This window comes from Gigantopelta aegis, chromosome 2 (assembly GCF_016097555.1).
Source record: "Gigantopelta aegis isolate Gae_Host chromosome 2, Gae_host_genome, whole genome shotgun sequence".
Lineage (NCBI taxonomy): Eukaryota > Metazoa > Mollusca > Gastropoda > Neomphalida > Peltospiridae > Gigantopelta > Gigantopelta aegis.
The window spans coordinates 31,296,770-31,324,350 of record NC_054700.1 but is presented as its reverse complement, the minus strand read 5'-3'; the positions used below and the strand labels follow the sequence as shown (position 1 = coordinate 31,324,350).

General features: G+C 38.8%; 1 protein-coding gene across 1 annotated transcript in view; it reads right to left on the bottom strand.

The window, feature by feature from the left end:
* Positions 1-27,581, bottom strand: part of LOC121383699 (focadhesin-like) — a 578,322-nt gene that overhangs the window by 133,235 nt on the left and 417,506 nt on the right. The gene's annotated exons all lie outside the window — the stretch shown is intronic.

Sequence of the window (27,581 nt, the reverse complement as noted above, 5' to 3'; positions counted from 1 at the left end):
AGCATTCTATACCACTGGTGTACCTAATATGACACTAACTATTATATAACCGATCATATGACCCGTACACTAGCACTCTATACCACTGGTGTACCTAATATGACACTAATTATTATATAACCGATCATATGACCCGTACACTAGCACTCTATACCACTAGTGTACCTAATATGACACTAACCATTATATAACTGATCCAGTGACCCTTAGACTAGCACTCTATACCACTGGTGTACCTAATATGACACCAACCATTATATAACCGATCATATGACCCGTACACTAGCACTCTATACCACTGGTGTACCTAATATGACACTAACTATTATATAACCGATCATATGACCCGTACACTAGCACTCTATACCACTGGTGTACCTAATATGACACTAACCATTATATAACTGATCCAGTGACCCTTAGACTAGCACTCTATACCACCAGTGTACCTAATATGATATTAACCAATTATATAACTGATCATATGACCCGTACACTAGCACTCTATACCACCGGTGTACCTAATATGACATTAACCATGATATAACTGATCATATGACCCGTACACTAGCACCCTATACCACTGGTGTACCTAATATGACATTAACCATTATATAACTGATCATATGACCTGTACACTAGCACTCTATACCACTGGTGTACCTAATATGACACTAATCATTATTTATATATTGAGGAAATGTAATTTCCTGTCACGGGTTGGTCCACACAAATCTTACAGTGTGCACAGTTCTGTTTTAGTATGATCCCAGTCTGGACTGTTCACGTGCTATATTCCTGTCTGATCAAACAATGCAAGTCTTCATAACAAAGTCTTCACAATTGTATTAAGTACCAGTCGTGTATGTGCTGTTAACTAGTTCCGCACTGAGTCTGTGCTGGTTCCGTGAAGCCACAGCAGAGTCACCTATCTCCAAGGAAGCCAGTACAATAGTTATATTGTCAGCATTTTCTACTATTTCTATATTTAACTGATAAACCGGATTATTTTTTTTTTCTTTAAATAAAGAATCTCTTTTAGGTCATCCTCATATAAATTGGATTGCTGTAATCTTGCCTATAGTTAATACTTGACATGTTAGCAAGGTAATTAAAAATAATAAAAATCTTTGTCTAATTTTAGTGTAGAAAACCCCCCACACGTAAATATAATTGACAAAGAATAACATATATACATAGTTATAGTCAGGTCCCATTTCTCAGAAAGGTGCTTATTTATCGATGTGCCAGCATTTCTTTAGGATTATATTCCACATACTCTTCTAACCTAATTTGGGTATGCTGAATCCAACAAAAGTATGCTGGCCTTCTCAAAAATGACATTTAGTGGGTCAAAATGACCAAAAGAAATTGACCATCTATGAAAATAGGAATGTATTAAAAATACATTGTAGAATGCATCGAAAATACATTGTAGCCAAGTATAATAATACACCATAACCCATTCCACATCGTAACAAAAACCAGTCTACATACTAAAACTTCAAATAAATTATTATTATAATGTATTCAGAGAAAGAACACTTGCAGTTTCTAATTATCATAATATATGTGAGACTTTTTAACATCGAAGATTAGAGCAATGAAAACGGCCAGTCTGTTCCGAAATTTCAAAGACGAAGGACGCCTTCGAAATTTGAGAAATTAAATAAAAATAATTGCATAGATATAGTTAGTATTGCGCTAATATTAATAATATAAACTGTATCTATATTATATTGGAACAGATTTTAAGCAAAGAATGCAGATAACTCGTCTTCGTTTGATACAGATACTCTGCGTTTTTCGCAGGGTTTGTTGAACAAGGGCTCAGGCCATTCAGTGCAACTGTTTTGCACTGTAAATTGTTCAAAAGGTGAATGTTAAAGTACTTAAGTAAAACTATTTTAAATTCGTCAAACAATAATACTATAGTAAATTTTTATCAAAATATCTTTGTTGTTTTTCCTTGTTTTGTTACTTTTTGGGGGATGGGGCGGGAGAATAGATGGGGTTAAGTTAGTTGCTTTGTTCATTTTTTTTTTTTTTTTTTTTGGGGGGGGGGGGGTCTTTTTTTGTCTTTTCTAAAATCATTATTGTGTTCACTTTCCTTTTAATTAATATTTTATAATCTGAGTATTTAGTCCAACAACAGTGTGAAAAGACAGGACAGCTCAGATATGTGTATTATTTGTCAAGAGACTAAAGCTGATGTCCTTGAAAGAAAAAAGGTTCAAAGCATTGATACTCTCAAAGAGTATAAAAGTAGTTGTGTTTGCAGTCTTCACCATGCGTAAAATGAAGGATAAGCAACGATCACTCTCCTCAAGCGATGCCAGGCGACCAGTCAGGTGAAGTTTGAAATGAAATTCATTAACAATTTCACTGCATGGCGATCAATTTGCATCTCTTTTAATACTCTCCAGGTGAGTGTGGAGGAGAGTGATTACCCAACTTTCTATGTGACGACAGTGTTTGTAGTCTGAACTATAGTATTAACAATATTATGTAGTGGTGAGGTGTGATTGCAACTTCAAGATGAACTTGCAGTCACCTTAGTTCTTAGTGTATACATTCTCCAGCAATGATCAGTTAATGCCATGGACATAGGTTCAACTCTATTAGAAACAAAAAACAAAGTAACTTGATGATTATGGGTAACAGACAGACACAAACCTACACAGAAAACTGAGATAATTGTGGGACTGGGTGGGTAGAAAAGGAGGAAACTGATGGATCAAGCAGATCATGATAGGTAAAACAGATTATTACCCATATGGTTAAAAATATCTTGGTACATATCAAAGTGATACATCCCACTAGAACGCCAAGTGGGACGTAACACTTTTGATGTCACATGATAACGTCATGAATTGGTGCACTACAACCTTACAAGTTACAGGAACTTCAACGAAACAAGTTGAGTGATATAAATTAAGATCGATTATGGGTAATAAATAGGATATTAAACTCGCTACCATTTCATATCATGTTTATGTCCCTCGTGAAATAATTTTCATTGTCACAAGCTTTACTCAGGACATTTTTCTGAGGTAACAGATGAGAAAGCTGGTAGGTCAGTTTGAGGTTTTCCTGTACAGGTACAGATCATCAAGGTACTGTGGTGTGCACATGCTTCCTGTCAAACTCCAGAGTTCCCTGGAAATCACATATTTAACTGATGTATACAATCAATTTTATGTTATTTTGTGGGCAATCATATACTTCTTGGTTAGGTGTGTGATTCTGGAACAAACTGTCATACACAAGGCTTGTGAAGTATGATAAAGTATAGTAAAATGCACCACCACCTTACAGTCCCTCTCCCCAATATAAAATACATTCAACAGTCTACAACACAGTAAATGACAGATTATACGTCAGCACACGAGTGGATCCAGGGGAGGGTGCAGTGGCCATGCATCCCCCCAACTGACGTGCCCCTCCCAACTGACATGCCCAACTGACGTGCCCCTCCCAACTGACGTGCCCCTCCCAAATGATGTGCCCTTCCCACACAGTCTTTAACAATAAATACAATTAATTTTTTTTTTTTTTTTTTTTTAGTGAGGGATATTTAATATCTAGGTTGGCTTGGCATCTCAGGAACATTAGCCATACAGTTAGTACATCTTAGAATACTTTTAAATAATGATGCGACCGTCCATGAATGCTGTAGTTGCCATTTTTAAACCTGGCACACTTCCTTTCTATAAACATCCTGCATGGGTCACTACAGGGTTATAGAAGTGTGATTCTGTTTTGCTGCTGTCATCAATTGTTTTACAATACTGAGGCTTGATGCAGCTAAATGTTCTCATTAAATCTGGCAAATTAAACCAGTTATAGCCAGTTAAGAAAATGTATCTCTGTTTTGGGGATTTTCTTCAGTTTTTTGGCCTCTGTTCTTAGTAATTAAATGATGGCTCTAAAGCCTGTTAATGATATGACTGTATAAACATGATGCATCATGGCTAACCAGATGTCTTGTATTTTATCACTTTCAAAGAAAATGTCAGAATGCTGGAGCTCATAGCAGATATAACCTATAAACTGGTCGCTATCATGACACATATCTAATTAATAAATCCTACATTTTTATCCCCACCTACCACAAGGATAATTTAAAGGCCTGCTCTGTTTTTTCACTGGCTAAAAATTAAAGATTTCTGTTTGATGTGCAGTATTTTCAAAGTCCTAAAAATATACAATGAAACAGCCCAGTGGTAAAGTGCTTGCTTGATGCGTGGTCAGTCTAGGATCAATCCCCATCGGTGGGCCCATTAGGCTATTTCTCATTGCAACCAGTGCTCCACACCTGGTATAACAAAGACCATGGTATGTACTATCTTGTCTGTGGGATGATGCATATAAAAGATGCCTTGTTTGTTATTAATTTTAAAAAAAAGTGTAGCTCATGACATGATGGCAGCAGATTTCCTCTCTCATTATCTGTGACGTCCTTAACCATTTGTCTGATGCCATGTAACCATAAATAAACTGTGCTGTGCATAATTAAATAAAATATTTCTTCCTTTTTTCCATTTTAAAAATAATTTGGACGAATATTTAACATTTAATCTACAATGGCCTATTCTATTTTTCTTATACTTGTATCCAATTAAAGTCCAAAGCACATTGCCCTGGCCACACATCTCGGCCATCTGCACTGTCTGTACAGAGATTAATTGTTGCTGGCTTTAGGGCTGCTATATATAGAAGAAAACTGAGGCGTCAAGGCCAGTCATTTGAAAAGGGCAAAGGGTGGGATGTAGCCCAGTGGTAAAGCACCTGCTCACTGCGTGGTCTGTCTGGGATCGATCCCTGTCGGTGGGCCCATTGGGCTATTTCTCATTCCAGCCAGTGCACCACAACTGGCATATCAAAGGCCGTGGTATGTACTACCCTGTCTGTGGGATGGTGCATATAAAAGATCCCTTGCCGCTAATCGAAAAGAGTAGCCCATGAAGTGACAACAGCAGGTTTCATCTCTCAATATCTGTGTGGTCCTTAACTATATGTCTGATGCCATATAACTGTAAATAAAATGTGTTGAGTGCGTCGTTAAATAAAACATTTCCTTCCTTTCCTTTCTTCCTTGAAAAGGGCATGTTTCTTTTCTCACCAATATAGGCACTATCCTGAGTCTGCTGCCATTGGAACATGTCTATAGATATACACATCATTTCTGATAAAGGGGCGAGACGTAGCCCAGTGGTAAAACACTCCCCATCAGTGGGCCCATTGGGCTATTTCTCGCTCCAGCCAGCCACGACTGGTACATTGAACGCTGTCGTATGTATTATCCTGTCTATGGGATTGTGCATATAAAAGATCCCTTGCTGCTAACTGAAAAGCTCATTTAGTGGTGACTGCAGGTTTCCTCCCTCAATATCTGTGTGGTCCTTAACCATATGTCCGACACCATATAAAATAATTATAAAATAATAAAATGTGTTGAGTGCGTCGTTAAATAAAGGATTTCATTTATTCATTTCTGATGACTAACATTACATCTTCAAGATCTTCTATGTTTTAGAATACCATGCTGCAGTGTCTTTATAAACAAGGTATCGATCCATTTCAGTGGGCCCACTGGGCTATTTCTCATTCCTTTCAGTGCCACCATGAATGGTATATCAAAAGGCTGTGGTATGTGCTGTGGGATGGTGCATACAAAAGATGCCTTGCTACTAATGGAAAAATGTTGCAGGTTTCCTAAAACAAAATAACCAAATGTTTGACATCCAATAGCCAATAAATTAATGTGCTCTAGTGGTGTCATTAAACAAAACAATTTTATATACACAGTAATTGTTGTCATCCTAATATTTGTGGTAACTCAAATGAGATTTTATCTGCCAATTTTTGCATATTAAAAACAATATCTTCATTTAATAAAAAGATTAAATCTTATTGTGAAAGATAACAATACAAAATATTATGTGTTTATTTGTTTATTATTATCATTATTTTATTTTGGGGTGTGTGTGAGTGTATTAAACATGAAAGTGACTGCTGCAAACATGAGCACATGACTGATAACACGTTGAATTTACAGACTTACAGGATATTAAACCAGCTTCCATTTCGCATCATGTTTATGTCCCAAGTGAAATAATTTAAAATTATCACGAGCTTTAGCAAGTGACAGTGAAAATTATTTCACAAGGGACATAAACATGATATGAAATAATAGCGAGTTTAATATCCTATTTATTACCCATAATTGATCTTCATTTATATAACTCAACTCGATTAGTTGATGTTGCAGTAAGGTTGAAGTGCACTAATCGATTACATCGAAGTGTTACATCCCACTTGATATATACCAAGATATTTGTCACCCCATGTGTAATAAAGTGGTATTCTACAAAAGAACAGGTCATTGTAGAGCGCTAATCAATGATGTCGAAATGTTACATCCCACTTGATATATACCAAGATATTTGTCACCTCATGGGTAATAAAGTGGTATTCTACACAAGACAAGTCATTGTTGTTGCCAAGACGACTTTGTTGGCGAGAAACAGATCTTAAGATTCATTAACATGGAAGAGGCAAACTCAGGACAATCCCTTTAAATTTTGTAATTCTAATAGTGATTTGTCTTTCTTTTATGTGTGCTAATTTTCTTAGTTTAGACATCATTAACCATATTTATTATCAAACCAATCAATTTAATCATTGTTCATTATAAATGTATTTTACAAAATGCCAGACCAACAACCATATAATATGTGCTGTATTCAGTTCACAGGCTTGCTTATTTCCACTTGTGGATGATCTACAAATATGTTTCGCATTTTAAGAATCCAGCTAGCTCTATGAAATTACTGAAAATTGGGATTAACAAAGTTAGTTTAATATGTTCCATTAATTTAATTTTATAATGCTTGGAAAAGTTAAAAGTTTGTTTTGTTAAAGAGACTACTAGTGAAATTTCTTTAATTTTGTATTGCTCATCAGCTGTCGGATGTGGAGTGTGTATAGCAAAATAATAGCATATATTACATAAGTTTCCATAATATGATAGGCTGACATAGTGACACACCATGGGCTACTTCTTGTTAATTAACAGAAAGTGATACACCAGTCACAGGGCACTGGTTGGGACAGAGAGAAATCCCAGTTAACAGAATGGGATATACCAGTCACAGGGCACTGGTTGGGACAGAGAGAAATCCCAGTTAACAGAAAGGGATATACCAGACACACGGCACTGGTTGGGACAGAGAGAAATCCCAGTTAACAGAAAGGGATACACTGGTCACAGGGCACTGGTTGGGACAGAGAGAAATCCCAGTTAACAGAAAGCGATAGACCAGTCACAGGGCACTGGTTGGGACAGAGAGAAATCCCAGTTAACAGAATGGGATATACCAGTCACAGGGCACTGGTTGGGACAGAGAGAAATCCCAGTTAACAGAATGGGATATACCAGTCACAGGGCACTGGTTGGGACAGAGAGAAATCCCAATTAACAGAAAGGGATACACCAGTCACAGGGCACTGGTTGGGACAGAGAGAAATCCCAGTTAACAGAATGGGTTATACCAGTCACAGGGCACTGGTTGGGACAGAGAGAAATCCCAGTTAACAGAATGGGTTATACCAGTCACAGGGCACTGGTTGGGACAGAGAGAAATCCCAATTAACAGAAAGGGATACACCAGTCACAGGGCACTGGTTGGGACAGAGAGAAATCCCAGTTAACAGAATGGGTTATACCAGTCACAGGGCACTGGTTGAGACAGAGAGAAATCCCAGTTAACAGAAAGGGATATACCAGACACACGGCACTGGTTGGGACAGAGAGAAATCCCAGTTAACAGAATGGGATATACCAGTCACAGGGCACTGGTTGGGACAGAGAGAAATCCCAGTTAACAGAATGGGATATACCAGTCACAGGGCACTGGTTGGGACAGAGAGAAATCCCAATTAACAGAAAGGGATACACCAGTCACAGGGCACTGGTTGGGACAGAGAGAAATCCCAGTTAACAGAATGGGTTATACCAGTCACAGGGCACTGGTTGAGACAGAGAGAAATCCCAGTTAACAGAAAGGGATATACCAGACACACGGCACTGGTTGGGACAGAGAGGAATCCCAATTAACAGAATGGGTTATACCAGTCACAGGGCACTGGTTGGGACAGAGAGAAATCCCAATTAACAGAAAGCGATATACCAGTCACAGGGCACTGGTTGGGACAGAGAGAAATCCCAGTTAACAGAAAGCGATATACCAGTCACAGGGCACTGGTTGGGACAGACAGAAATCCCAGTTAACAGAAAGCGATATACCAGTCACAGGGCACTGGTTGAGACAGAGAGAAATCCCAGTTAACAGAAAGCGATATACCAGTCACAGGGCACTGGTTGGGACAGAGAGAAATCCCAGTTAACAGAAAGGAATATACCAGACACACGGCACTGGTTGGGACAGAGAGAAATCCCAATTAACAGAAAGGGATACACCAGTCACAGGGCACTGGTTGGGACAGAGAGGAATCCCAATTAACAGAATGGGATACACCAGTCACAGGGCACTGGTTGGGACAGAGAGAAATCCCAATTAACAGAATGGGTTATACCAGTCACAGGGCACTGGTTGGGACAGAGAGAAATCCCAGTCAGATAATGGGTCCAATGAAGGGATTTGATCCTGTGACCAAAGCATCTCAGGTGAGCACTGGGATGTGCACTCCTTCGGGTTTGGATCTGGTATCTGGTAATGGCGATGAAGCAGGTCCACACATACTGTAAGACTAATATTGTAAAGAGGGTTGGGGGTGATAGAAAATGGTTTTGACAAAGCAAAGCTTGAAGATGTGAGCATCACAGATGTAAAGCTTGAATATGTGAGCATCACAGGCGTAAAGCTTGAAGATGTGAGAATCACAGGCACAAAGCTTGAAGATGTGAGAATCACAGGCACAAAGCTTGAAGATGTGAGCATCACATGCATAAAGCTTGAAAATGCTAGCATCACACAAGAAAGCTTGAAATTATGAGCATCATAGATGTAAAGCTTGAAGATGTGAGCATCACAGATGTAAAGCATGAAGATGTGAGCATCACAGGTATAAAGCTGGAAGATGTGAGCATCACAGATGTAAAGCTGGAAGATGTGAGCATCACCGATGTAAAGCTTGAAGATGTGAGCATCACAGGCACAAAGCTTGAAGATGTGAGCGTCACAGATAAAAAGCTTGAAGATTTGAGTATCACAGGCACAAGGCTTGAAGATGTGAGCATCATAGGCAAAAAGCTTGAAGATGTAAGCATCATAGGCATAAAGCTTGAAGATGTGAGCATCACAGGCGTAAAGCTTGAAGATGTGAGCCTCACAGGCATAAAGCTTTAAGATGTGAGCATCACAGATAAAAAGCTTGAAGATGTGAGCATCACAGTTATAAAGCTTGAAGATGTGAGCATCACAGGCATAAAGCTTGAAGATGTGAGCATCACAGCTGCAAAACCAAGCAAGGAGGGGTCTGTAGGGTTGGGGCATCCTCTAGAATCATTTCAAACAGTTGGCCCCTTTACAGCAATTTGGACATGTTTTCAGCTTATTACACAAGGCATTTTTTAACATATTGAACTTCAGAGTAGTGTAAATAAGCCATGTATTGCTATTCAGTAGTTTCAATAGTGTAAATGAGAAAGGATATTACAAACTAACATTGTTCATTCATAGAGGGGCCTAATTCACGAAACTCTCACAACTTTGCGATCTTGCAGTGTAATGCTAAAAGACTTACAAAGAGAATGCTTTGTTGTCTAGCAGAGCCTAAGAGAGCTTTGTGAATTATGCCCCTGGAGCCTAATTCACTAAACTCTCGCAACTTTGCGATCTCGTAGTGCAGTGCTAAAAGACTTGCAAAGAGGATGCTTTGTTGTCTAGCAGAACCTAAGAGACCTTTGTGAATTAGGCCCCATGCACTTAGCAGAAAAAGGGAAAATCATTTACCAATACCAGTACTCATACTAACAATAACCATATGCTAAAGTGTTTTGTCAAGCTCTGTCCAACATTGTCTTTTTGACTTTCCGTCTGTTAGTTTGTCTGTCACTTCAGACTTTTCAACACATCAGCTAATTTTGAAAACAATTTCATGAACGTAATCAGCAACTGCTTGACAAAGAGAAGAATGGCTGTTGGCGCGAAGAATGGCTGTTGGTGCTAAGAATGGCTGTTGGCACGGTTTTTTATTTCCCAGTTATTTTCACTTTCCAGTTGGACTTTGCGAGGCCGCACAACTTAAGTAATTGCCACAAAGACAGCAGTCTGCCCTCCAGATATTTTAACCTAATACAATAAATTTCATAATCATTTCTATTTATGGTGTGCTGCCAATGCCAGAAAAAGTTTTATTACTTCTGTGAGAATGAAGAATATTTATTTTAAATGCAATATATGCCTTAATGTTTTAAGTGGTGGATTTGATTTGAGGAGAGCTATTGATAGAAACGTAAAAGTACATATTGAAGTAATTTTTATTATTAAATTATAAAACATTGTGACATCTTATACAATTTTTTTTTTAATTATAGTTACATGAATGAATGAAGGAAGGAAGGAAGGAACGAACGAACAAACAAATGAAGGAAAGAAGGAACGAATGAATTAACAAACAAACGAAAGAAATGAATGAATGAATGAATGAATGAATGAATGAATGAATGAATGAATGAATGAATGAATGAATGAATGAATGAATGAATGAATGAATGAATGAATTAATTAATTAATTAATTAACGAATGAATGAATGAATGAACAAATGAATTAATTATTGAATTAATGAATGAACAAATGAATGAATGAATGAATGAATGAATGAATGAATGAATGAATGAATGAAAACCAAGTAAACAAATGAATGAACAAATGAATAAAAGTTTAAAGGTACCCAGCACAATAAATACATTGGTTACTGGGTGTCAAGTAGACAAAGGAATGCATGTATGAATGAACAAACAAACAAACAAACACAATTCACTATCCAACCCACCAAACAATCAATCAATCTACTAATGAACCCACCAACCAATGAACCAACCAATCAAACAGTAATGTTTTTCGTGATCCTCAAGATATTCAGCTGTGATTTTGTATAGAACTTTGTCATGTAGTTACAAAGAAACTTTCACTTTCACGGTGATTGGCCCATTTTCAACAGAGTTATGGCCTTTGAACATTGGACATATGAACATTTGTTGGACTCCTTAGGGGACAGAATTCTCTCAGAATGATTGGGCTTTTGTTTTCTTGCATGTTTGGTTTAAATACACTTTAATGTCTTGCTTTGTCTTTGTACTTTGCAGTTACGAGACTCCAAGTTGTGAGAGTTTAGTGGATTACACCACAGAGTGTGTGAATAAATAAATCATTTATTTGTTGAATTATTGATTCATTTAGTTGGTTTTGCATTCACAGATTGCTTGCCTGAAAATCTGTTTCCAGTCCAGTCCCAGTCCCAGGGGCTGTCTCTGCCCCGGCCCCAGCCCAGCCCCAGCCCCAGCCCCAGCCCCAGCCCCAGCCCCTGCCCTGCCCTGCCCTGCCCTGCCCTGCCCTGCCCTGCCCTGCCCTGCCCTGCCCTGCCCTGCCCTGCCTGTCTGTGTCTGTCTGTCTGTCTGTCTGTCTGTCTGTCTGTCTCTGTCTATGTGTGTGTGTGTCTGTCTGTGTGTCTGTATGTGTGTGTCTGTGTGGCTGTGTCTGTCTGTCTGTCTGTGTGTCTGACAGGACAGAGACGAAGCCTGTCATCTCCTCTGATTGGAGTGGTAGGGGACCAAAACCTGCAACATTAGACTACACCTCTATCACTATTTAATCAAGTGTGGATCACACCGTAAGCTGATGAGGAAGGAGGAAGGAAGCAGTGGCAGTTTTCTATCAAAGCTTTAAACCACATGTCGTAAAACTTGATACTTCTGACATTTACGAAATAAGCACAGATTAAACACCAGATTTTGGAGTGTGTGTTGTTAACAAACATTTTATTAATTTCCATGTTTCAATTACACACATTTTCATCATGGAAACTTATGTTTGCACAGCTTCAGCCATTGGTCATATAATCCAGTAATTCTCGGAAATATTTTCTTTACTACTTAATCTCCTTTTCTCGTTAATTTTTTTTTCACTTTTTTGTGCAGACATTTTTTGATGGATTCTGTTAACATGACACATCAGAAAAGAAACCTAAATCCTTGATGATATGGAATGCATCACATTTTCTAAAGTGGTATCACAATCAAAAGAAATGTTTCTGGGTGAGCGAAGAGTAGGGTGGAATTAAAGTAGTGGATTAGTGTGTACAGGACGGAGTTTTAAACATACGTGGATCACAGAAAGAGATCCCTAATTCCTAATTTCGCCAGAGTGGAACATGGTAAACAGAACTGAGTTTTAAACATCCATGTATCACAAAAAGGATAAGATTTCTTAATTACATGAGAGACGATCATAATAGAGCTGAGTTTTAAGCTTATATGTATCTCTAAAAAAACATAATCTCAATTCCTTGAGAGGATACTAATGTATAGCCTGAGGTTTAAACTTATATGTACCACAATGCTTTTTTTTTAAATTCCTTGAGAGTGGATGATAACTTATAAAGCTGAGGTTTAAACTTACATGTAATAGAAAAGACTCGTCATTCCATGTGGTGCAAGTTAATACCACTATTTTACATTATGTACTGCTAATAATGACTGACATCTCTGTGGATACAGATGGATGGAAAGGTGGATGATGGATGGATAGATAGAGAGACAGATGGTGGTATACAGAGGTATGGACAGAGAAATACAGACAATGAAAGGGACAAAGATATCAAATAGAGGCAGAGTAAGGCAGAGAGCGAGAGAATGAGAGAGACAGACAGACACAGAGAGAGAGACCAAGACCGAGAGACAGACAGAGACACCGAGAGAGAGAGAGAGAGAGAGAGAGAGAGAGAGAGAGAGAGAGAGAGAGAGAGAGAGAGAGAGAGAGAGAGAGAGAGAGAGAGAGAGAGAGAGAGAGAGAGAGAGAAAGAGAGAGAGAGACAGAGACTGAGAAAGAGACAGAGACAGACAGACAGAGAGAGACAGAGACAGAGACAGAGACAGAGAGAGAGAGAGAGAGAGAGAGAGAGAGAGAGAGAGAGAGAGAGAGAGAGAGACAGACAGACAGACAGACAGACAGACAGACAGACAGACAGACAGACAGAGACTGAGAAAGAGACAGACAGAGACAGAGACTGAGAAAGAGACAGACAGAGACTGAGAAAGAGACAGACAGACAGAAAGGCAGGCAGGTTGCATACTTCAGGGCTTCTAGGTTATGGTAGCCCCACTCCCATGGCTAGTGATATTCAATGTTGGGCTAGTAAATAACTACTATTGCCATGCCTGACGGCTAGTGAAAAAAAAGAGTATATCCTGTTCCCACCCCCCAATGTGTGTTTAAGCTCTACACGTATCTCCCTTTTTAGGTGACATCCAATTATTACTATTATTTAGTAAAACTGTATTACCTTAATTAAAGTAGGGCTAGTGATTTTTTAATTGTGGCTAGAAATGTTTTTAAATCACTGATCCCATGGCTAGTGGATTTTATAAAAATTGTAGAAGCCCTGATACTTAGATGGAATGATGGTTGAATGGATGGATGGATAGAGGGATGAATAGATAGATAAATGGATCACTGGATAAAAATAGATGGATAGATGGATGGATGTTTAGATGGATGTTTAGATGGATGGATGGATGGATGGATGGATAGATGGACGGATGGATGGATGGATGGATAAATGGATAAAAATGGATGGATGGATGGATGGATATATGGATGGATGGATAAATGGATAAAAATGGATGGATGGATGGATGGATGGATGGATGATGTATGGATGGATAAATGGATAAAAATGGATGGATGGATGGATGGATGGATGGATGGATGGATGGATGGATGGATGGATGGATGGATGGATGAGTGGATGGATTAATGTATGAATGGATTTTTCATTGAATGAATAAATGAATTAATTAATGATTCGATGGATAGATGGATGGATGGATAGGTTTAATGGATGGATGGATGGATGGATGAATGAAGAATGATTGAATGGATGGATGGATGGATGGATGGATAGATGGATGGATGGATGGATGGATGGATGGACGAATGGATGGACAGACCAATGGATGGACAGACCGATGGATGGACAGGCCGATGGATGGGTGGACGGACGGATGGATGGACTGACAGACAAACAAACAAACAGTTTTATACCTTCTTGTTATTTTATTTTTTTAAGTAGAAGAATTATAATTAACTATAGATTTGATCACAAAAAACAAGAAACTTGTTATCATGCACATAATCTTCCTTGGATATCTCTGTGATAACCAAAATGCCAAACTGTCTCATTTACAATGATTTATTAGGTACACTACCGTACTCTGTAGTCTAAAAGGCTGTACAAAGTTTATTATAGTATCAACGGCTTACTGCTGATAAAATTACAGGCTCAAGACAAATTATTACTTGACATTATTTATGTATGGATGAAAAATCAGTCAAGAGGTGTTTAAGAGAAAAGAGTAATAATTAAATGCCTGGGCTATATTGGTAAACTTTCACTTTCACTCACACAGCATCTAAATAAAACATGAAAAGTGTATTAACAAAATCTGATTACAAAGATTGAACTGCTTATAATAGCTTTAGACTGGATACATTTATAACATGTTACTTTATTATCTTAAATTAATATGATTGATTTTGAAGATATTCAAATCATTTTATTCACTGGACTGGATTAATCAGAAGATAATTAGTGTTTCAAAACTGAAAGTCATTAAGTCAAGACATAAATATATAAACACAGACAATCAGCTGTCAAACACTAGAATATGGAAAACCCTCAGTGGCCCCAATAGGTTTTCCCCTCCCAACCACTGCATCACAACTAGGATATCAACCACTGCATCACAACTAGGATATCAACCACTGCATCACAACTAGGATATCAACCACTGCATCACTAGGATATCAACTGCTGCATCACAACTAGGATATTAACCGCTGCATCACAACTAGGATATCAACCACTGCATCATAACTAGGATATCAACAACTGCATCACGACTAGGATACCAACTGCTGCATCACAACTAGGATATCAACCGCTGCATCACAACTAGGATATCAACCACTGCATCACGACTAAGATATCAACCAATACAAGGCAACTAGGATATCAACCACTACATCACACAACTAGGATATCAACTGCTGCATTACAACTAGGATATCAACCACTGCATCACAACTAGGATATCAACCACTACATGGCAACTAGGATATCAACCACTACATCACAACTAGGATATCAACTGCTGCAACACAACTAGGATATCAACCGCTGCATCACAACTAGGATATCAACTGTCTGTCTGTCTCTCTCTTTCTCTCTCTCTGTCTCTCTCATCCTCTATCTCTTTGTCTCTCTCTGTGTTACTCTGTGTCTCTCTCTATCTCTCTCTGCCTCTGCCTGTGTCTCTCTCTGTGTGTATGTCTCTCTCTGCCTGTGTCTGTCTGTGTGTCTGTCTCTCTCTTTCTCTCTATCTGCCTCTGTGTATCTATCCATCTGTCTCTGTCTGTCTGTCTCTCTGTCTGTCACTCTGTCTCTCTCTCTCTCTGTCTCTCTCAACCACGTGTCAGAATAAGGATATCTAAGACACCAAATATTCGTAGTGCTGATGTCATGATCAACCAACATTCCCCTCCTTTCTGTTTCCCAGTGGTGAAGCCCTCGCCTGGTGTGTGGTCAGTCTAGGATCGATCCGCGTTAGTGGGCCTATTTTTCCTTCCTGCAAGTGCTTCAGAACTTGTGTAATAAAGGATGTGGTATATAATATCCTGTCTGTGGGATGCTGCACATAAATAGATCCCTTGCTGTTAATCAGAAAGCAGCAGCAGGTTTCCTCTTTCACTACCTGTGTGATTTTCAACCATATGTTTGAGGCCATATAACCGTAATTAAAATGTGTAGAGTCATTGTTAAATAAAACATTTCTTCCTTTTTGTCAGCTATTTACAACATAACTGTCAGGACTTCCTCAATCAGTGGACCGGCCTCGGTGGTGTCGTGGCAGGCCATCGGTCTACAGGCTGGTAGGTACTGGGTTCGGATCCCAGTCGAGGCATGGGATTTTTAATCGAAATACCGACTCCAAACCCTGAGTGAGTGCTCCGCAAGGCTCAATGGGTAGGTGTAAACCACTTGCATCGACCAGTGGTTCAACAAAGGCCATGGTTTGTGCTATCCTGCCTGTGGGAAGCGCAAATAAAAGATCCCTAGCTGCCTGTCGTAAAAAAGAGTAGGCTATGTGGCGACAGCGGGTTTCCTCTAAAAACAGTGTCAGAATGACCATATGTTTGACGTCCAATAGCCGATGATAAGATTAAAAATCAATGTGCTCTGGCGGCGTCGTTAAATAAAACAAACTTTTTTTTCCTCAATCAGTGGTTCTGTCTGGTGTCTGCAATGATCTATAACAGATCAGACTGAAGCCCCACAACACTAACAATAACTGCTGGTCACAGAAGGCCACTACAATTGGTTCTTCATGTAGCCGTCACCTTTTTTTTTCTTTTCTTTTTTTAATTGTCCCAGAAGAATACATAGTGTTAGGGTTGGGGCCCTAAATCACTACAATACATAGCATATATATATATATTAGTAGCAACATATACAGGTAATTACATAGACATATCTAGTATGAAGAAATATTCTTTAAACTCCTCTAGGCCAATGACTTAAATTGAAAAGAAAGATAGAGAAGAAAAAAAAGAAAAGAAATGAAATAAGGAACGAAAGAAGGAGTTACTTTATGCATAACTGTGCATATATGACAGTATATTCATAGAGATACCCACATACATAAATGCATACACATATACGTATATTATACATGTACAAATATTCACACATGTACCCACATCTACCAGAAGTATATACGGAAGAGATGAAATTAAAAGTATTATATTTGTTCTAAAATGTAGTCTGAATTTTGTTTTCAAGCAAGCTGTTTCCATGTCTAGATTATCTTTAAGTCTCAATAAAATAGTGTTTGCCACGTTGCCCATTCATTATTAAATACATCGTATTTACAAGTTTTTAAAAGAATACACCTTTCCATTTCAAATTTATGTTGCATTATGCCATGCACAGCGTTAATACTTAAACATTTCTTTTGTATTTTCATACTGTATATATAATATTTTATATCAATTATTAACCAGTTTATAAAATCGCTTTTATTATTATTTACCAAACCAAACATTATAATAATTTTATTAAATTGAATTATAGTTCCTGATCGAGTATAAATATCCAATCTGTTACTGCTTCCCATAAAGTGTGTACCCTATTGCAATCGAAAAATAAATGTTGTATTGTTTCAGGAAAATTATTACAGAATGTACATATATCAGAATCAGTGTAGTTAATCTTGTATAGAAAAGTATTAGTAGCTAATTTGTTTTGCAGTAATCTATACTGAAACCATCAAGGCTAGAATCTTTCACACATCGAAATGGTAAAACGTAATATTTTTCCCCAGTCAATTTGTTCAAATAAAAAGCCTTCATACTATATTTTATCTGTCCTTTTGGCTTTACATACTGAAAGTTCAAAATGTCATACATATCTCTGCACCCTTTTTCACTTTTTAATAATAGTTGCAGTTTTAAAGGGTATATAGGATTTTTCACTGTGTTAAAATGATCGTCTTTTAACTGATCTAATTTATATATAAATGATTTGACAGCATTTATTAATGATGCATAGTTGATAAAATTTGTAGTTATATGGTATTTTTCCAACAAACCGTGACTCGCCCTAAAACAGTTAATTTTCTCACTGACCATATTTTTATTAACTTTTGCATTTCCGATATTTTATTTGTCTCTCTGTCTCTCTCTCTGTCTCTCTCTCTCTCTGTCTCTCTCTCTGTGTGTCTCTCTCTCTCTGTCTCTCTCACTCTCAACCACGTGTCAGAATAAGGATAGACACCAAATATCTGTAATGCTGATGTCGTGATCAACCAACATTCCCCTCCTTTCTGTTTCCCAGTGGTGAAGCCCTCGCCTGGTGCGTGGTCAGTCTAGGATCGATCCGCGTTAGTGGGCCTATTTTTCCTTCCTGCAAGTGCTCCAGAACTTGTGTAATAAAGGATGTGGTATATAATATCCCATCTGTGGGATGCTGCATATAAATAGATCCCTTGCTGCTAATCAGAAAGCAGCAGCAGGTTTCCTCTCTCACTATCTGTGTGATTTTAAACCATATGTCTGAGGCCATATAACCGTAATTAAAATGTGTAGAATCACATAGAGTGCATTGTTAAATAAAACATTCCTTCCTTTTTGTCAGCTATTTACAACATAACTGTCAGGACTTCCTCAATCAGTGCGTTCTGTCTGGTGTCTGCAATGATCTATATCAGATCAGACTGAAGCCCCACAACACTGACAATGACCTCTGGTCACAGAAGGCCACTACAATTGGTTCTTCCTGTAGCCGTCACCTTTGTAGATTCTCTCACAGTGGCCAAATTACACTGATGAGAACCGACAGGTGTTTGGTACAAGCAGACACAAGAGACAGGCTGACTGTCATGGGGGAGAAACAATGATGACCTAAGGGTGGTGTCTGATGACAAGAGTATTAAACATACAGGAGGTGATGAGTAAAAGAATCCATCACATGGTCATTGGAGATAAAACCAGTACACATGAGGTGAAGAGAATCCCCGGCCAGGGATCATCAATACTTGCCAAGTCCAAGCATCGAACATTTCCACAACTGATTGCATACTTTTCATATCCCACATGACAGCATATATGATGAGTCTTTTTCTCTCATTCAGTACTGGCTCAGGTCTTAAGTACATCCACAGACATTATGAGCAGGTGGTGGTGTGGGTGGAAACATGAAAATCAGTTATGTTCATCCGACATTTGTTTTCCAATTTTATATGCCTAATTATTTCACTCTCAGTAGAGCTAGGAATGTTTTATGGTTCAGTAGAGATCACAGGTGTACGGCCATTACAGAGTCATTCAAGATCACAGGTGTAAGGCCATTACAGAGTCATTCAAGATCACAGGTGTAAGGCCATTACAGAGTCATTCAAGATCACAGGTGTACGGCCATTACAGAGTCATTAAAGATCACAGGTGTACGGCCATTACAGAGTCATTCAAGATCACAGGTGTAAGGCCATTACAGAGTCATTCAAGATCACAGGTGTAAGGCCATTACAGAGTCATTCAAGATCACAGGTGTAAGGCCATTACAGAGTCATTCAAGATCACAGGTGTAAGGCCATTACAGAGTCATTCAAGATCACAGGTGTAAGGCCATTACAGAGTCATTCAAGATCACAGGTGTAAGGCCATTACAGAGTCATTCAAGATCACAGGTGTACGGCCATTACAGAGTCATTCAAGATCACAGGTGTAAGGCCATTACAGAGTCATTCAAGATCACAGGTGTACGGCCATTACAGAGTCATTAAAGATCACAGGTGTACGGCCATTACAGAGTCATTCAAGATCACAGGTGTAAGGCCATTACAGAGTCATTCAAGATCACAGGTGTAAGGCCATTACAGAGTCATTAAAGATCACAGATGTAAGGCCATTACAGAGTCATTAAAGATCACAGATGTAAGGCCATTACAGAGTCATTCAAGATCACAGGTGTACGGCCATTACAGAGTCATTCAATACAAAAGTCTCATCTTTGTCCTGTCTGGAACACTCTTTATTGCAAATAATTTTAAAGCTGAAACAATGCTTGAAGTTTGTGTAATTTAGACATTACTCCTTGGTCCAATGTTGTACACATACAGTTTTTGGTCTCTACAATCTTCAGTTCAATCTTCAGTTCAATCTTTAGTTCAATCTTCAGTTCAAATTTCAGATATTTGCTCTTAAAGGTAGTGTTCCAGACAGAACAAAGAAAACACATTATAGGATAAAGTGTATACATGTATATACGCTGTACTTTGTAATCGGTAATCAAAATCAGACTGTAACAACTGTGGGGTTCTAGTCTAAACACAACAGACTTTTTTTTTTCTTCTTTTTTTTAATTATTATTATTATTTTATTTTTTTTTTTAATTTATTGTCCCCAGAAACAAGAGCAATGTCAAGGTTGGGGGCCTCAAATCATTACTGTACAATTGTATGCTGTATACAATTTGTTACAAAAATTATTATTTACAATTGTTTGTACTATAGGAATTATAATTAACCTGTTTTTGTGTAATATAAAAATAAAAGACTAAAATAATTTTTTTAAATAAATAACACAAAATAAATACATGTATATTAAAAAAAAAAAAAAAAAAAAAAATGATAATATATAAATATATAAAATTAAAAAAACCAACAGACTTTTAGCTAAACTGATACAACAGTCACGTGTTCATGTGTATGTGTGTGTGTGTGTGTGTGTGTGTGTGTCTGTGTGTGTGTGTGGGTGGGTGGGAGGGTACTTCAGGGGTTAAAACCTCCCTGCTAAGCAAATTTTATTTATTTTACATATATTTTCCACTGGAGCATAAATCAACCCTCCAGCTAGAAACTTTGCTTGCGACAGTTAAGACTTCCCCACCCCAGATATATATTCCAGCACATGCACCTGTACAGCACTACATAACTGACAGTCACCAAAAATGATGAATTTTTAAAAAGCAGAAGTTCTGGGGCATCACACATTACCCATTCCCTTTCTTGTCTAACTTTCCCTCAAGTACATCCTGAAGTCCTAAACCTGAAGTTATAAAGGTTACCACAAACATCCTGTCCAAAAAGCAGGTCCAAATGAACCCACAAGTTGAAAAAACAGAAAGAAATGTTTTATTTAACGATGCACTCAACACATTTTATTTACAGTTATATGGCATCAGACATATGGTTAAGAACCACAAAGATATTGAGAGAGGAAACCCGCTGTCACCACTTCATGGGCTACTCTTTTCGATTAGCAGCAAGGGATCTTTTATATGCACCATCCCACAGACAGGGTAGTACATACCACGGCCTTTGATATACCTGTCGTGGTGCACTGGCGGGAACGAGAAATAACCCAATGGGCCCACCGATGGGGATCGATCCCAGACCGACCGTGCATCGAGCGAGCGCTATTACCACTGGGCTACATCCCACCCCCTCCCCCACAAGTGGAAATCATCCGTTGATTGAGACAAGTGGCACCGGTCTACACAGGGCCATACATTGTGTGAGTGATGTATAAAGCAAGTGAAAACCAGTCTATTTCAATAAGCACTCGACTCAATCAAACTCCCTGGTGTGGAGGCCCAGGGATCAGCGAAGGCACTAAATGTGGTACGCACTGCATCCTGACAAATTGAGCAGAAAGTGGCCGATCAACTGACACTTGATTATGTGATCCACGTGAACCGCCGGTGTGTTCATTAAAAACACAACATGAGCCGCTTTCTGGCTTATCCAACAGTCATCAGCGTTCCCTTTCAAATGACTCTTATACAGCTCTTTGTATCAATTCCACAATGCACTTGTTACAGTTTTAATACCATCTTTAACGTTTAGGATGAATTTGTGTGGTATTGATTTTGGGGGGGGGGGGATTTCGCAATTGTCGCTGGAGTGAAATCCATCATTTTAATAAGTCATGGTGAACTCTGACCCACATTGGCACCTTCGTAATCGGAATACGTTGGGAAGACTGATAGATAGAATAATAATGAGTTCTCAAAATTAACTGACATCTGTGTGGTAAAGAACTATGAATCTGGGTATACAGCCCAGGAATTAACAGTTTCAGACGGTCTAAACTGGCACCTACTTTTGTCCAGTTCAGTCTATCCAAATTTGTCAGGTGTCTCTTCCCCTCCTTGTGGGTGTGTCTTCCCCTCCATGTGATGTGTCTTCCCTGTGGTGTGTCTTTCCCTCCCTGTGGTGTGTCTTTCCCTCCCTGTGGGTGTCTCTTTCCCTCCCTGTGGTGTGTCTTTCCTTCCCTGTGGTGTGTCTTTCCCTCCCTGTGGTGTCTCTTTCCCTCCCTGTGGTGTGTCTTTCCTTCCCTGTGGTGTGTCTTTCCCTCCCTGTGGTGTCTTTCCCTCCCTGTGGTGTGTCTTTTCCTCCCTGTTGTGTCTCTTTCCCTCCCTGTGGTGTGTCTTTCCCTCCCTGTGGTGTGTCTCTCCCTCCCTGTGGTGTGTCTTTCCCTCCCTGTGGGTGTCTCTCTCCCGTAACATGCAACATTAAAATTTATTATTATCAGAAAATGCATCAACGTACATACATATATACTCTGTCAAAAAAGAAACGCATAGGTGAGAGGGAAAGAAGAAAAGTGTTTGATTTTACAAAATATTGGTTGTTTTTGTACAATGTTGCTGAATGACCATGTTTGTTAATGTTCCTGGACAGCATGAACAAATGCACCCTAAAACAAATTTAATGCACATTGTGCGACAATTGCAGGAAATCGGCGTGACCCGGAACCTCAGACGCTTCCGCAACTGTCACATGCACTGCAGGAAGAATGGGCTAGGATTCCACGTGCCCGGATTCAGAGACTCATTCAGTCTATGCCAAGGAGATGTCGTGCAGTGATTGCTGCTGCTGATGGCCACACAAGGTACTGATTTCAGTGCCCTCATGCGACGCTGTTTGGTGATGAAAACACATACTCATGTCAAATTTGACTGTGATACGATCATAAATAACGAAATTATGCCACTTTGTATTAAAGAGATAATTCCATGAATATTTCATAAATATATATAACATAAATCATAATGTAAAAATACAAGAACGTTTTTGTTTAAAATCAATAGCAATAACTTCACAAACACTTTTCAGCAAAATTAAATGTTATGCTACACTTTAGGAAAACTCACACCACCAACTCCGAAAGGTTGTTTCAACAAAATTGTGGCACCAGTTTATGAAATGTTTCAGTGATTTAGATGGTTACTGAACACTAAGGAAAGAAAGAAATGTTTTATTTAACGACAAACTCAACACATTGGACCCACTGAGCTATTTCTCATTCCAGCCAGTGCACCACGACTGGTATATCAAAGGCTATGGTATGTGTTATCCTGTCTGTGGGATGGTGCATCTAAAAGATCCCTTGCTGCTAATGGGAAAATATAGCAGATTTCCTCTGTGAGACTCTATGTCAAAATTACCAAATGTTTGACATTCAATAGCCAATGATTAATAAATCAATGTGCTCTAGTGGTGTCGTTAAACAAAATATATATATTTTTTTTTTAAGCTAGTGGATTGGTGGTTATATTGTTAGTTGTCAGTAAGAAAGAATACAGAGCAACATGGTATTTCATCTCCTCACTGAGCCATTAAAAGTCACCACCAGGGGGTGTCGGTACTGGGATACGAACTCTGGACCTATCAGCCTGGAGTTGAATGGCTTGACCACTGGGTGACCATGGTTTCTGCGAGTAACATTTGAAGTCAATTCGTTTACACCTGATGACCAGTTCTGTAAAGTGTGTCCCAAAATAGTGGATGGTTATCTCACTTATAACTCGGTTAGACTCTTGTTACAGTCTCAAACACTACTGCCGTGCAAATTGCATGCAATTTCAAGTCTAGACTCTCAAGTTTTGTTCCACAGTCAAGACTGGAGCATTTTTACAAATACTGCCCCAGGGAGTATACGTATTAAATCAGTTTGATTTACAGCAAATTGTGAACAAGATAGATTATCATTTTGACTGATTTCTGAAGATTTCTCACCGCTGTACTCAGTAAACTATGTGTACTTCAGAATTATGACCTAAATAACAAGAAAAAGTATGTATGTACATAGAAAATTGAACAAAAGGCTGGTCACCTTTATTAAGCAATAGCCTGTCATAATGAAGGGGTAGATCCTGAGACATTTCAGGGGGTGCAGCTAATTCTAAGCACTGAAAGGGCCCTACAATTAACCTAGCTATTCCACACAAAAATTGAAATCAATTTACTGAAAACTGACAACTAGCTTATATACTTTGTCCTCTAAGTTCTTGACCTAATTTTGTTTTCATTCCCCACCCCCAAAAATCCCTTCTTCTTGGCATAAACTGTTGGTTCTCTTAAATTTGGGTAAATTTACCAGTGTAAGAAACAGGCTAACTGGCAAAGGGTTTCCATGAGCTGATAATAAATGCAAAACTTGATTGGCAGACCTGAACACCCAGCACCTACATGAAGCTCACACCTGGTATGTGCTGTCCTGTTTCTGGGAAAGTGCCTATATAAAACACATCTTGCTGCTAATGTTAAAATGTAGCAGCTTTCCTCTAAAGACGACACCGGTACAAAGAAAGAAATGTTTTATTTAACGACGCACTCAACACATTTTATATGGCGTCAGACATATGGTTAAGGACCACACAGATTTTTAAGAGGAAACCCGCTGTCGCCACTGCATGGGCTCTTTTATTTGCGCTTCCCACAGGCAGGATAGCACAAACCATGGCCTTTGTTGAACCAGTTATGGATCACTGGTCGGTGCAAGTGGTTTACACCTACCCATTGAGCCTTGCGGAGCACTCACTCAGGGTTTGGAGTCGGTATCTGGATTAAAAATCCCATGCCTCGACTGGGATCCGAACCCAGTACCTACCAGCCTGTAGACTGATGGCCTAACTGTTAAATGTTTGACATCCAAATAGTCAATGAGTAATTAATTAATGTGCTCTAGTGGTATCGTTAACCAAACCTCATTGTGTTTACCAGTGTACCTGTCACTGATGACTGACTGTATTCATTTCATTGTAACCTATTTTCGTGCTTATATCCAATTAAGGTTCAAGCACGCTGTCCTGGGCATACACTTCAGCTATCTGGGCTGTCTGTCCATGGACAGTGGGTTAGTTGTTAATTGGTTAGTGGTTAGTGAACTGACTGTAAAGTGGTGTATGCATGTGCTCCATACAAATACAATCATGTCATTGCAATGACAACAACAGGCGGATGATAGCCAATCAGCATGTCATAGTCAGAACAACAATACAGCCCATCCTTCTGGCTCAAACAGGTTTTAATTCAGTTTTCTGCTCATCATTAGATTAAATTACACAACTGGAGAAGCCTTGCATTATGTCAGTACTCTCATCTTCGGATTTTTTTCTGTCTTTAGATCCTTTGGCAGTGAAGAGAAGCGGAAAACCCTGGCTACATACGTATAATGATCCCACAATTAGATGGTAATCTTCAAACTGAAAGTCTCTAACAAATATTCTTTTATTCTCTTTTTTTTTTTGTATGAAAAAACGAAAAGTCAAAACAGTTTTATTAGATATATTAATTTGTCCCTTTTCTTATCTGTAATTATTAGCAATAACAAGATTTAAATTAAAAAAATATATATGATGAGTTAATTTGCAAAATACGATATATGTCAATGTCCTGCGAAGTGAACAATACAACAATAAAGTTTCCATCAAAACCCATTCTATGTCCTTTGACCAGGATGTTCAAACTGTGCTTCATGTCATATAGACACTACATGTACATCTTGATACAGCAAAACCAGGCTTTTCTCAAAATCATGGGGCGGGACGTAGCCCAGTGGTAAGATTCCCATCGGTGGGCCCATTGGGTTATTTCTAGTTCCCGCCAGTGCACCACAACTGGTATATCAAAGGCTGTAGTATGTACTACCCTGTCTGTGGAATGGTGCATATATTAAAAGATCCCTTGCTGCTAATGTAAAAGAGTAGCCCATGAAGTGGTGACAGCGGGTTTCCTCTCTGAATATCTGTGTGGTCCCTTAACCATATGTCTGACGCCATATAATTGTAAATAAAATGTGTTGAGTGCGTCGTTAAATAAAGAATTTGTTTCTTTCTTTTTTCTCAAAATCACATATATGGATACATATGCATCGCATTTTAGAACTAACCATTCATTTAAGGACCGTCTCTTATTTCTTTTACATTCAGTGGGGTATGGACAAAAAAAATCAGCCGCAAACTGAATGGGCGAAGCCATTCTCACATAAGTTTGCGGATTATTTTTTCTGTTAATAATAACATTAAAAGTTCGTATTTTATTTTGAAAGAAAGAAAGAAATGTTTTATTTAATGACGCACTCAACACATTTTATTTATGGTTATATGATGTCAGACATATGGTTAAGGACCACACAGATTTTGAGAGGAAACCCGCTGTCGCCACTACATGGGCTACTCTTCTGATTAGCAGCAAGGGATCTTTTATTTGCGCTTCCCACAGGCAGGATAGCACAGACCATGGCCTTTGTTGAACCAGTTATGGATCACTGGTCGGTGCAAGTGGTTTACACCTACCCATTGAGCCTTGCGGAGCACTCACTCAGGGTTTGGAGTCGGTATCTGGATTAAAAATCCCATGCCTCGACTGGGATCCGAACCCAGTACCTACCAGCCTGTAGACCGATGGCCTGCCACGACGCCACCGAGGCCGGTCCAATGGGATGATGTTGTATTGTAATGAATGTAATGAGAATTTAATCATATAACAGTCAAGTTAGTTTTATTAAGATTCAAACACCATTAATTTGTTATTTTAAAAAAACCAGTCTAAGTGTGGACAAATATATTGTCCAACTTGTGTATTGTTGAAGACAACATAATGCCATATATGAATATAAAGACTAGATAAACCATGCAAGCCTCAAATTTGTCAAATCAGAGGCAAGACCATTTGGTGACCATTTGGTTTAGACTGAATGAGATCCTTTATTGGGCATTACAACCAAAAAGCACGGCAACAAGGCAAACTTTAATGTTTTAACATAACACAGCAGAAGCCATTCAAAATAAAGATTATTTTCAGGAGTGGCATTTGGGTAGATGACCAAATAGTAACAAGCAGAATAAGGCATGGACAGTTTGGTTGTGACATTCTGTTTATTGCTCAAGGATTTGGGTTTATTATTACCAGGACACCACAGCAATTTTCAGCATGGCTGCCGTTAAATTCAAGCCCTGCATGCATGTTTTGTGTTTTGATCTTGGCTGTCCTTCTGGGCTCACTAACTGAACACTCAGGACATTTTCGACAAGTGCACTGAACATTTCATATTACTGAATAAATCATTTGAGGCACATGCAATAAAGTGTCACACTGAATCATATGGATTCCACTTAACCTTTAAGAAAACGCTTCAAATTAGCATTAACTGACCGTTTTGCATGGAAGAACCTTTTTTTGGATGTACTCATTATCTCACTGAGGCTTAAAGTAACTGGCAAATGGACATGTCACTTTCACTGTGGATTTCAATCTTTTGCACTGCTAGACGGCGAGACTTAGCCCAATGGTAATGCGCTCACTCGATGAACGGTCAGTCTGGGATCGATCCCTGTCGGTGGGCCCATTGGGCTATTTCTCACTCCTGCCAGTGCACCACGACTGGTCTATCAAAGGCTGTGGTATGTACTACCCTGTCTGTGGGATGGTGCATATAAAAGATCCCTTGCTGCTAATCAAAAAGAGTAGCCCATGAAGTGGCAACA